This window comes from Carettochelys insculpta, chromosome 16 (assembly GCF_033958435.1).
Source record: "Carettochelys insculpta isolate YL-2023 chromosome 16, ASM3395843v1, whole genome shotgun sequence".
Taxonomy (NCBI): Eukaryota; Metazoa; Chordata; order Testudines; family Carettochelyidae; genus Carettochelys; species Carettochelys insculpta.
Window position 1 is genome coordinate 30,262,036 of NC_134152.1, and position 12,834 is coordinate 30,274,869.

Here is a 12,834-nt window from a genome sequence, read left to right on the forward strand (position 1 = left end):
AGGCACAGAGCAAACACCTCATGGAGCCCCTGCCATATAGTTCACCAAAGACAAAGGGTGGGAGGGGGAATCAGGCTTTGTCTACATTGCAGGGGATTAGCTGAACTGACTTCGTTACATGACTTTCATTAAACTAGTGCATCGCTCAGTTTGGATATGCTCCGCTGGGTTTAAGTGGTCTAGCTCAGATTGCTCATTAGCGTGAGTCAATAACGAAATCCATAACCTATTCTTAACCAAATGAAAACTTCCCCCTTGATTGGGTTTTGAACAGCAGCTCTGGATAAAGTGGTCTTAATGAAGGTGGGTTTGGGGGGCTGGACAGACTCCCTCTAAATCAGATAGTTTTCTGTCTCGGAGCTACTCCACATCCTCCAAGGGTCTGTGTGGTGGGGAAGTGCCTTCCAAAAAATATAAAGAGGTGGCAGAGATTTTCTTTTCTAATTGCTGCCAAACTTCCAGGTGCGCTGAGGCCCAGGATCTGGAATATAACATGGAAGAAATGACATATGATAGCACAGGTGTCTGTAAACAGCAAGGGTATGTCTACACTAGAAGCATCTGTCTAAAGAAGTTACTGTCAGAAGAGATGGTCTGACAAAACGTCTGTCGGCAGATCGTGTCTACGCATAAAAGCGGATCAATCTTTTGAGACACTCTGTTGACAAAAGTGTCCCCAAAGTGTCTACACAGCTTTACTGTCAATGGTTTCTGTTGACAAAGTGCATTTTGTGTGTGGATGTGCTGTGAGTTTTGTCGACAGAACTCTCTACAATAGACATAGCTCACGAGATTAGTTTCTATACCCTGCTTTTCTCTGCCCTCGGGCCCATTGTTTGGCACTCCTAAGCTGTGTCTACACGTGCACGCTACTTCGAAGTAGCAGCACTAACTTCGAAATAGCGCCCGTCGCGGCTACACGCGTCGGGCGCTATTTTGAAGTTAACTTCGACGTTAGGCGGCGAGACGTCGAAGTCGCTAACCTCATGAGGGGATCGGAATAGCGCCCTACTTCGACGTTCAATGTCGAAGTAGGGACCGTGTAGACGATCCGCGTCCCGCAACGTCGAAATTGCCGGGTCCTCCATGGCAGCCATCAGCTGGGGGGTTGAGAGATGCTCTCTCTCCAGCCCCTGCGGGGCTCTATGGTCACCGTGGGCAGCAGCCCTTAGCCCAGGGCTTCTGGCTGCTGCTGCGGCAGCTGGGGATCCATGCTGCAGGCACGGGGTCTGCAACCAGTTGTCGGCTCTGTGTATCTTGTGTTGTTTAGTGCAACTGTGTCTGGAAGGGGCCCTTTAAGGGAGCGGCTTGCTATTGAGTCCGACCTGTGACCTTGTCTGCAGCTGTGCCTGGCACCCTTATTTCGATGTGTGCTACTTTGGCGTGTAGACGTTCCCTCGCAGCGCCTATTTCGATGTGGTGCCGTGCAACATTGAAGTTGAACATCGACGTTGCCAGCCCTGGAGGACGTGTAGACGTTATTCATCGAAATAGCCTATTTCGATGTTGCTACGTCGAAATAAGCTATTTCGATGTTGGCTTCACGTGTAGACGTAGCCCTAGCGTCATTAACTTACATTAACCCAAGTGCGAGGAGACCAGGCCTGTTTGGGATGGAGAGGGGTATGGGTCTGGAAATGAAGGCATCTCTGACACAGCTGTGAGAAGAGAGCAAAGCCAGGTGGGTGGAGCTCCCTGCCTACCCATTTTCTTTCGGGAGGAGTCCCCATCAGGACAAGGAGGCAAAGTGCAGAGAAGGAAATACTGCTTAGCATTAGTGCCGTGTGCCTCAACTGACATGTGACCAGGATTCTTCATCAAAGTTGGTCTGCTGGTTGGATCGTTGGCTTCCCACGGGTAGAGGGGGTACTGACGGGCAGTGCAAAGTGAATGCTGATTGGGGTCCCTCAAAAAAGTCACACCCCTGTCTGGACCTTGGATTTCTAAGCACACGTGATATAGGCAGTGAGATGTAAGACCCGAAGTGCAGAATGGGTTTGGAGGAAGCAAACAGGGAATTCTTATTTTACCCTTTCATCTAACACAAGAACAAAGCGTCACCTGAAGTAATGGATAGGCAGCAGGTTTAAAACAAACCTCAGGAAATACTTCTTCGTGCAGCACACTCTCAGCTTGGGGACCTTGGTGTTGTGGGTGTCCTGAGGGGCAAAAGTATAAGTGTGTTGAAAAAGATAATGAGATAAGTTCATGGGTGACAGGGCCACCAATGGCTATTAGCCAGGATGGGCTGGGACCCAAGCCCATGCTCCAGATGTCCCTCAACTGTTGAATGCCAGAAGCTGGGAGTGGGTGATAGGGTAATTGCTCAAAACTGCCCTGTTCTCTTCATTCCCTCTGAGGCACCTGGCATTGGCTACTGTCAGAAGATGGGATACTGGGCTAGAAGGACCATTGGTCTGATCCAGTATGCAGGACTGTACCTAGCAGGGGTATGAGGCCTCCTTCATCCCAGGCCCCACCCCCACCCAACCTCTTTCCACCCTTGCTCTGCCCGTGCCCCATGTGCCACTCCACACTGTCTGCCAAGTCCCACCCCTTCTTCACTGCTGCCCACCTTTTCCCACTCCTGCTCCATCCCTGTTGCAATCCTTCCCCCAACTCCCCTCTACCGAGCAATGCAACCAGGGGGATTACTAGGGGACTTGATGCTGGCAGCAGGGGTTGCTCCCCTCTGCACTCACCACAGCAGCAGAAAGCAGAGTGACATGGACTCAGCCCGCTATGCTCCCCCAAGCCCAGCTCACAGCCATGTCTCTCAAGGGAGCAGAACAGTCTAGAACAGGCGTGTCCAACCCACAGCCCGCGGGCCGCATGCGGCCCTGGACAGCTAGTAATGCGGCCCCACAAGATCGTAAACTTTTAACATTATTATGTGATTTATATACATTAACTATATTATATATTTTATATGCGGCCCAAGACAATTCCTCTTCACTCAATGCGGCCCAGGCAAGCCAAAAGGTTGGACACCCATGGTCTAGAGGCAGGTTGCTCCTCTTCCCATGGTTTTATTGGTGAATGCAAGGGTGGGCCTGGCCTGGCTGCTGGTGCCAGGTCCCCAGATAATCGCCCAAGCTGCCCTGGTCTCTGCCCCATCAAAGCACCGAACCAACCAACAGACAAGACAATTCTGCTGGTATGGCCATTCTTCTGGCCATTGCCAAGAACCATCAAGACCACAATCTAGAGCCATCAACTAATGGTCTGTCTCCCTGGATGAAAGGCCTTTCTGCAGATGCTTGGAAGGGAAAGGAGCAAAAGCGACTGGCTGGCTGGAGAGTGTGACCTCATGGCACTGAGCTAGGGGCTATTTGTAGCAGGGCCAGGGGACCTGGCCTTTGGCGACATAAGGCTTAGTAGGAGAGGCTCTGCTCCCACTGTGGAGTTCTGATGAACCCCAGACTCATTGATGGGGAGTGCTCAGACTGGAGGAGAATGTCTGTTGGGACTTCGTTAATTTTCAAGGGCAAAGTCAGTGTGGTTCAGAAGCCCTTTACTAAGCTTGTGTTCTTTGCTTGCTTATGTCCTCTCTCAGTCTACTTTTTTCCAAGCTAAACAAACCTAATTCTCTCAATCAGCCCTCACAGATCACAGTTTCTAGCCCTTCCATCATTCTTGTTGCTCTTCTCTGGACCTTCTTCAATTTGTCCACATCTCTCCTGAAATGTGGTGCCCAGAACTGGACACAATACTCCAGTTGAGGCCTAATCAATGTGAGTACGGTGAAGAATTACTTCTCGTGTCTTCTTTACAACACCCGGTTCATGTACCCCAGAATGATATGTGCTCTGCTCTTAGCTGGGCATTGGTGGAGGAGGGCACACTCAGAAGGTCTAGATCCCCGTTTTGTGGTCAAGGGAGGTGGCGTCCAATGTCCCAAGGACGAGTGGAAGACAAGAGAGTGGGCCCTGGAATATGCCTCGTGTCTCAGAGATAGAAGCAGTGATGACACTGCCCAGATCCAGCAGGCTCAAAAACACAGGTGACCCAGCAGTTGGGTCTCCTGGCACAGCTGACCATACGGAGGGGCACAGGGCCAGTTTATAACTAAAGCCATTAAGGAAATTCGCATTCTTACCACACATGCCACTAGAATGCCCCCAGGCGTACACATCCCAGCATCGCAGCTTGGGGCGGGGGTGGGTTGTGGGTGGCAGCTCAGACTCTGTGGCCGAAGCACTGCAGCCAGGGGAAGCAGTCCGGATGCAGCAGAAGAACTCAGAATGAATGTTTGGGCTAGAGCCAGACTTCGGTCTCAGGCGTAAATCCAGAATGATGCAAATGAAGTCAAAGGAATCACTGAGGAGTTGCTCCAGTGTGACTGACCTCTGGCCTCTTGTGTGAGCTGAGAGCAGTCTCAGGTAGCTGGTAGCCAAAGCTGGGAGCATGAGAAGCCAGAGCGAGTGGAGGATGATAATTGGTATGTAATTCCCGGGGGCAGGCCGGTGGTGGGGAGGGAAGGGGACAGCTGCCCCTCGGCCCGGCATTTCAAAGGGGCCCAGAGCTCCAGCTGCCAGCACTGCCAAAGTAGCAACAGTTGAGGTCAGAGGTGTGGGCCCATTTGAAACACTGTGGATGGCTGTGCTGCCACTCTGCACACAGCTCTGAAGGACCGTGGCCGTGGCAGGACTGACTGCCCCAAGCCCCGCCCCCTCTGCATTTGGCCCCACCCCTTCCAAGGCAGGGAGCCAGACCCCACTCCCACCTTGCCTCCAAGCCTGTGGCAGCTGTCAGCACCACTGCCTGGTGGCTTGTGGCTCACTCTCAGACTCCATCCATTGCGTGCTGCTGATCTGTGCATTGACTCAGCAAGAGACGTAGGTGCAGTGAGCCAACCGAATTGCTAAGCCCCTGGACCAGGTGGTGACAGGCGGGGCTTTGAGCAGAAGGGGTGGGGCTGGGGACAGCCAGCCCTCAGCACCACTTGGACGGCACTGCACCCTCATCCCGATCAGCCCTTAGTGCCGCCCAGGGCTCTGGCAGCTGTTTGAAGGGCCTGGGGCTGTGGGCTCTTTTGAGTCACTGGGGCTCAGGACAGTTACCCCTCTTGTCCCCCCACCATTGGCAGGCCTGGTTAGAAATGAGGGGCCAAATCCTGCTCCCCCTGAAGCCAGCGAGGGTCTGGCGTCTCCTGTTGTGAATTCTGGACAGTACGGTCTTTACTGGCTGTGAGGGTCCCTTTAAGATCACACTTGGTTTCCAGCTCAGTCTCTGCTGAGTTCCACCCACTGACACAAGTGAAAGGAGGAAGACTAAAAATAACAAGCCAGAGGTGGCAACAAGGTGTTTGGAAAAGAAGCTGCTGTGGTGAGTTCCTTCTTTTTCCTCAGGGGAACCTCCTCTGGATTTACCCACCCCAAGGCCCTGAAAACCCTTCGGCCCGAGCGTCTCAGAGAAGAGATGTACACTGAGACGCAGGTGGAAGTCTCTGTTAACCACTGGGATGAGTCCGCAGCAGAGACAGGAACAGCCATCAAATTCTTTTCCTCCAGCAAAACGTCCCCATCTCAGAGATCAATCCAGGCTCTTAACCTTGGTGCACAGCCCACGTCCTTTGCAGCATTCTTCCTCTCCCCCCTTCCTCCCCCGCTGCCCCAGGCAATTTATAGTCCTGTTCTCAGGGGAGAAGCTGACATTAAATTAGCCCCTTATTTCCCAGAGGCCAGAGAGTATCTCCGCCTCCCCCTCATCAGACCCTCCTGTAGTGAAGCCATTTCCCACCCCACCACCACCCACTGACCTGCTGTGCTGTAAGTCATAATTTACTATAAATGGAAATGTCATTTATGCACAGAGCTCATCTGGGGCCCTTGTTCCATCCACAGCAAATGGGACTACATTGGAACTGAGTTCTCCATATGCAACTCCCCTGCCCATCACTGGGACTAGTCCTTATTTACTTTGGACTACATTCTCTAATCGTGTGTGCACAGAAGGAAAAAAAAGTGACTAAATGCCGGCCAAACAACCATGTTGCACTGGCCTGGTGAGTACAATGCAATGTGTATAATACAGTTTCTTGACAGCCCAGTAACAATAGCGCATTGGGCTGCCTATATTATATTTCAGCTGGTCAGTTCTCCTCACTTCATTTCTCTGTGATCCCAGTTTGGGAGAGCTGGAACCCAAATTGCTGGGCGTGGTTTTGTTCTTGCTGGTGTTTTGTTTCAGATCCCCTATGAAATCTCATTTTGACTTAATGTGCTGGAGAAAAAAGCAGTCACCAGTGAGGTATCTTGAGTCTTTATTTAAAATCCTACTCCACAAGAAATGATTTTCTTTTGTATTATTGTTACTTTTCTGAGTTAAATACTGTGTTAAATATAAAATACTGATTCACAAGAGCGGATGGCATAAAATACATGACACTAAATACAAAAAATCACTCAGCAAATCTCATTCACAGACATCCTAAATGTTACAAGTCATTAAAAGTTAGTATCAAAGGTTATAACAAACAGATCATCCCTGGTTATACTCTAGACAGGACTTATAAAGCACAAGAAGATCTGGAACTCGACCATAATGGAGCCTCCTGCTCAGCAAATCCTGGGCAGTGTGAATGAGATCTGAAGCCAGGGCAGATATTCAGAAGCATGAATGGGAGTTAGATTTCCATCTCCCATTGAAAGGCAACTGGGCAAATAACACATTTCTGCCTTTGAAAATCTCCCCCTTGATTTGACTTTTAAGCAGGAGCTCTGGCTAACATGGTCCTCATGAAGATGGGCATAAGGAGGGGTGGAAAGACCCCCTTCTAAACGACACTAACCCATCAGGCCTTGCTTTGTAGAGAAGTCCTCTCCAAAATGTACAGGGGTGACAGAGATTGTGTCAGTGCAGATGGATTGCAGCCAAACCTCTCAATGTGCGGTGGCCCAAGATCTAGGCTGTAATGTTGGATAAATGCAATATGGTAGTTTGGGAATCTGTAACTAGCATGAGATTAGTTTCTATACCCTAATTTTCTGTGCCTTCAATCCCATGAATCAGCATTCCCGGAATCCTTCTCTAAACCAAAGTGTGAGGATACCAGGCCTACTTGGGATGGAGGGAGATATGGTTCTAGAAATGAGGAGCATCAGCGAGACAGCTGTCAGCATAAAGCAAAGCCAGGAGAGTAGATCATCATTTTGCATAGGAGACAGGGGCAAGACAGGAAGAAGTGCTGCCACCTCTGATTGGACCTTTGATTTCTGAGCACCAGGGCAGTGTGAGGACTAAGACCGGAAGTGCAAAAATAAAGACAGAAGGTACTGAAGGAGCAGGACCATTTCTCTGTTGCTGCTCCCAGCTGTGGTCATGATTCCCTTAGTTTATTTATTGCCTCTTCTATGCAAGTTGCAAATTTTGGTGCCTCACTGGTCACTTTGTGGCCTTTGTTACTATGGCATATTTGCCCAGCAGAGGAAATCAAGATGGGGGACACATCTGTCCTGTGGAACTCTGTCCCTGTGCCAATAACTTAATGAAAGAGGAGAAGGAAAGTAGCTGTAAGCTGGAGCCGTAATACACACCTCACTCTGAGGTGAGGGCTACACTTGGGAAATAAGTCAATTTCAGATACACAATTCTAGCTATGGTAACTACACAGCTTGTATTGACTTATCTGAAATCGACTTACCTGGTTGTCCACACAGAGGAAGGTCGACGAGCTGCAATAGTAAGAAGCACAGGGGTCAACTGCGGATCCCACAGAGGTCGATTTTGCATGTCCCTACCAGATACATGAAATCAAACTCCGGAAGATGAACCTTGAGCAGGTCAATCTTCCGGATAACATACCCATGGCCTGAGGTGACCCTGAGACTCAAATCAAAATCTGTTAAGCTGCCATCTGTTCCACAGTGAAGTGGATCTCCTTCAGAAGCAAGTAGATAGCACTTACAGAGCACTGGACAACTTCAAAGTGCTTTAGGAAAATCAATTTATGCTCACATCAGCCCTATGAGGTAGGTCTGTATCCTTATCTTCATTTCACCGACGGGGCGACTGAGGCACCAAACATATTAGTGACCAGCCCAAGGTCACCAAACAAGTCAGTGGCAGAGGTGGGAATAAAATCTAAGAGGTCCCACTTCCCAGTGCCATGTTCAGGCCACACCTTCTTCCACCATAACCAGGAAATGGTCCCAGTCAGCCACCTGCCCACTTCACAAGGGTTTATTTCCTTACCAATTGGTAAGCAGCCACAACCTATGAATCATGGAGGCAGGGTAAGGGGCACAGAAGGGTGCAGGGAGGAAACAGCCCTATGGATTCCTGTTTCAAACACCCTCGTAGCATTTCAACCCCCCAAAGGCTGGACCTGAGGCTCTGGATTGGGCCTCTCTTCTAGTGAGGCTATTTGACATTTAGACAGTTTTGGAAAAGGGAGGGGAATCCCACTATCCATGGATCATTGCAGGCGAGTGGCACCCAGAAGAAGTGAGGCAGACAGCGGGGGTGGCAACTGGAGCTCCCCTTCCCACCTTTCAACCACTGGAAATGGCTTCCTTCTCCAGGGAGATGGTCTCACAGCTGCTCGCCCCCTCTCCAGCTCCCTGGGAAAGATGCATGGGGAGCCGACCTCTCTGGAGTTTCCTTCCATTCCTAAGCACTTGGGAGTTTGGCAGTGGAATAGGAGTTGGACAGTAAAGGGGCAAATTTCACTCTCTTTATTCCAGTGCAGCCCTGTTGACTTCAGTGGAATTAAAACAGTGCAACTGGGAGCCAGCTTTGGCTCATTGTTTCCTTGGAGCAGTCTCTCTCCCTACCACTGAATAAGGCACTTGGATTCTCTCAGGCTGAAATCTCTCAGTGGCTATTAAGATTCTATCTGTGGTACCCGATTCCCTCCCTTAAAACCAGAACCTCAGCTCCAGCTGTTGCATACAGGGGCCCCTCTGCTGTTCCCTGTGGGCTGGTAGAGGGCTGCAGAACCCACCTCTGCACTGAGGAGTCACACGCTCCCTATCTGCCTTGCATCTGCCTGACTCTAATTCCACCCAGCCTGATTGCACCATGACTCCCGGCCGGACAAGGAGAGGGACTTGGGCAGGCACCTAGCCCTCACATGGACATCAAGGAACACAGCGCTTCCCCCCTCTGGTCATGCAACAGGATAGAGCTTCTGTGCCTGCAGAATCCAGGCAGCTTCTGAAAGCTAAGATGAAAGCTGCATGCACAGATATTTATGCATTTACACAAGCAGCATGGGAAAAAGGATAACGGTGCCCTAACCAATGGGGCAGCATGGATGGGAGTCCCCATGGCAGCACATGCTGGGGCCAGAGTCTGGCTGGCCCAGCAGCAGATAGGCAAGAAGCCCAGTGGGGTGTGAGAGGTGGTGACTTGGGGGCTTGTGCAGAGAACCTCCCCTGGTCCGGCAAATTCACTTGTTTGGGACTGGTCAGGTCCTGACCATGGCAGGCCAGGGAGGCACAACCTGTATTTCTACTTCAAAATCATCTCAGCAACAGATTAAGGAACCTGAGATCACACCATTTTATACAGCAGGGGCTGCACACCTTCTGCCATAAGGAGTCAGATATTTACAGGTACAATTACCCTACTGCACCTGTAGATCCAGGCCACAATCTCGCTCACCCACATTGGCTCAGGGAGCCAAAATACAGGAGGAAAACAGCTTTCAATTCCTAATGATGCTGTACTAAAAATTAATCTAATCCATGTTGGTGGCAGATCAAGCAAAAACTCATGACACAGTTTCTGGGGATAATGGTAATGGTGATGGAGGACTCGAATTGTAAGAGCTCTGATATCTCCTACCAATGATCACTTTTTTGTATCAGCGGGGAGCCAGGTTAATGACCCGGGGTTAGAGTCCTAGTGGAACACTGAACAAACAGCAGCAATGTTCAGACACTGACCAGACAGATGTAAACAGAACATACATTTTACGCCCTCAGGGTGATCCAAAGGACTGGGTAAAGACTCCGGCAAACTCACCCGAGCCCAGCGCAGATATGAGGCATCTGATTGTCCACAGAATATCAACACTCACACTGAAGGAGAGTCTCAGCCCCAGCAGGCCCCTCTTTCCTGCTGACAGCTGCCTCCTGAGTGCATGGAATGAGTGGCTCTCTAGTCTTGCAGTAGTTTCCCACACTCACCTAGAACAACTCATTTAGGATTATCCTGTTCAATTATCTGTCCAAGATTATACAGGTTGAACCTCTCTTATCTGGCACCCTCAGGACCTGACTGGTGCTGGATAAGAGAATTTGCCAGACTACGGGAGGTCAATATTGTCTAGCACATGACCAACACTTCCACGGCTTTACTGGGCTCTTAGAAGACATTTAGGGGTAAATTATAGTTAAATAACAGCACAGAACACTGAGAGTGGTGGCTGTAAACAAACTTTATGGGACCGTGGGAAACATGGTCAGATGGGGATAAAAAGCCATCTGGATAACTGAAACCATCCTGGATTACGGATGTTGCCGGAGAAGAGAGTTCCGGATTAGAGAGGTTCAACCTGTAGCATCATCATGGTCCAGCTATTATGTTCCCTGTCCACACACCCATGGAATGCTAAATGGAAGAGTCCCTCACACACGGGCTTTGGAGGGGTAAACATTCTCCTAAGAGTAGTTCCAGATCTAGGCTGCTGACAAGCACCAAGAGAGTGGAGCTAAACCAGGGATAACCTGGAGTCTGCCAAGTGCATGCAGCACACAGAGGAGACAAAAGCCCCTGCATCCTGAGGCATGTTTTTTACATTATTCTAGCAGGTTTATTTTCCAAATTTGAAAAAAAAAACTGAAACTGAGCGAATCAGGATCCAGACAGATGGAAGGGTTGAGCCACATTCACTCTCTTCACTCTGCTGGGCAAAGGCACACAAGCTTTAAAGCCTATGGATGGGGATCTTGCTGTTGAACCACAGCTGGGACTGAAGATGGAGAGGAAATCAAAGTGCATCATGTACGAAATGTCTGAATGCCCATCTATAAGGAATGTATAGAGCTGTGTGCTTAATACTGGCTTAAACTCAAGGTTTTCCAGTGCTCAGGGACTCTAGGGAGTCCTGGAATAGATTCAAGTTTCAGTCACTTGTAAGGCTTTGTTGACCCTGGGCCCTCCATTCACAAAGTGCTTTTACGTAGATATATTGTTCATGAGCAAACCCACAATGTCCTTTTGGAAGTCGGGGGGGGGGGGGGGGGGCAACTCAGTGGTGCCCCTCACCCACATGTGGCCAGTTGAGGTATTGCATCTGCAGAGAACCCAGCAGATAAGCAACAACTCCAACTAGGGAGCTTACCCATTCGGCTGGTCTTTGGATTGCAGAGCGCTGGGGTGGGCAGGTGCTCCGCAGGAATACCCATCTCCCTTCCAGAGCTGGGGTGTCACTGTGCAGCGATGGCTTGTTTCTTTTGTTACATAAACTAAGACCTTAGCATTCAGCAGCATTTAGGGAAAGGGGATTTCTGGAATTGTCGGTGATCTAATTAAACGCTTAAACCCAAACTCCTGGGGAGAAACTGCAGGCTTCCAGGGGTGATGAAAGCCCCAAATGGGAGCAGTTTCTTCTGGGTACAGCTAAAGAGCTGCACACAAGGCTAGTCCCGGCTAAGGCATGCAAAACTTCCCCACTCTACAGAGATGAGATTTAAAACATACAGAGAAACAAGTATCGCTACAGAAACTTACAAATGTCCGGCACCGCTTGTTCTCTGACAGACTGCGACATTGGCAGCTGCATCACAGAAGGGAATTCAGCCCCAATGCCAGTGGATCCCCCGGTCAGAGCTGAACTTGGCCCCATGTGTGATAACTCATTCTAGGATGAGGCAGGTCTTCTCAGCTCCCTTCACATCCCATGCCCATACCTGAGATCCCAATCAGACCCCACACTAAGACTCTGTCCTGCAGCTAGAGACCAAACCCAGAACCGCTTTTCCAGCCCCTCTCTCTGCCTTCAGAACTCAGTGGGCCGGGAAACGGGATCTTAACGGCCTTTGATTAAACCAGGTTCAGTTCACCTTGCTCATCCGCTGCTATGAGAGCCTGCATCACCCCAACTTTGTTGTACGGTGGGGGTGAAAAGGGGAGGGAGCTGGCCTTTTAAAGACAACCCCATCTAAACAAAGCCCCATCAGATGACAGGTATGGTTGACTCTTATGTGGTCTGACATCTCTGGCCTACTCTCCTTTCTAGAAGAATCAAGAAGACCTGTTTAAGAAGTTTCCCCCTTAATTATCCACAAGTAGAGGCTAGTTAGGGTGGGAGACAAACCCCGTACCTTATGCTCAGGTTCTGGTAGTGTGCACGGGGGGATAAATGTCCATTTTCTCTAGCCACCTTCATGCATCACCAGCCTTCAACGCTCCTCCTGGGGCTGACTGCATCTATCTAAGAGTAGCCTCTCTCCTCTTCTTGAATGCAGCCAAGCGCTCCAGCAGCCAGAAGGATAGAGGCCAGGCTCCTGCTGGCACAGGGCTCCCATGTGGATGAGGGTTTTGCAGGTTTCGAGGTTGCTCAGGAGCATGTAAATGAAGCCTTAGCACAAAGCACCCCATTGTCCTGGTAGGGTCGGTCTGCCCTGCCAACAAGCCTGTGGATTGTTCATTTTGTTAGGTAACTTTGCCTAGCAACCAACCACTATAGGTTAAAATCAGTTTAAAATAAACCTTTCAGGCTCTTCCATCTGCTTGAGACTGGCCAGAGAGGGACATCAGCAACTACCTCCCGTCAGGGGAGCAGGCCCTGGAAGCGGCTTTCCATTCAGGAAACAACAGAGCCAAGCTCCTTGAGAAACCTTCCGCCAGGCGCCGACTGGTATGACTGTGTCTGTCGGGTGC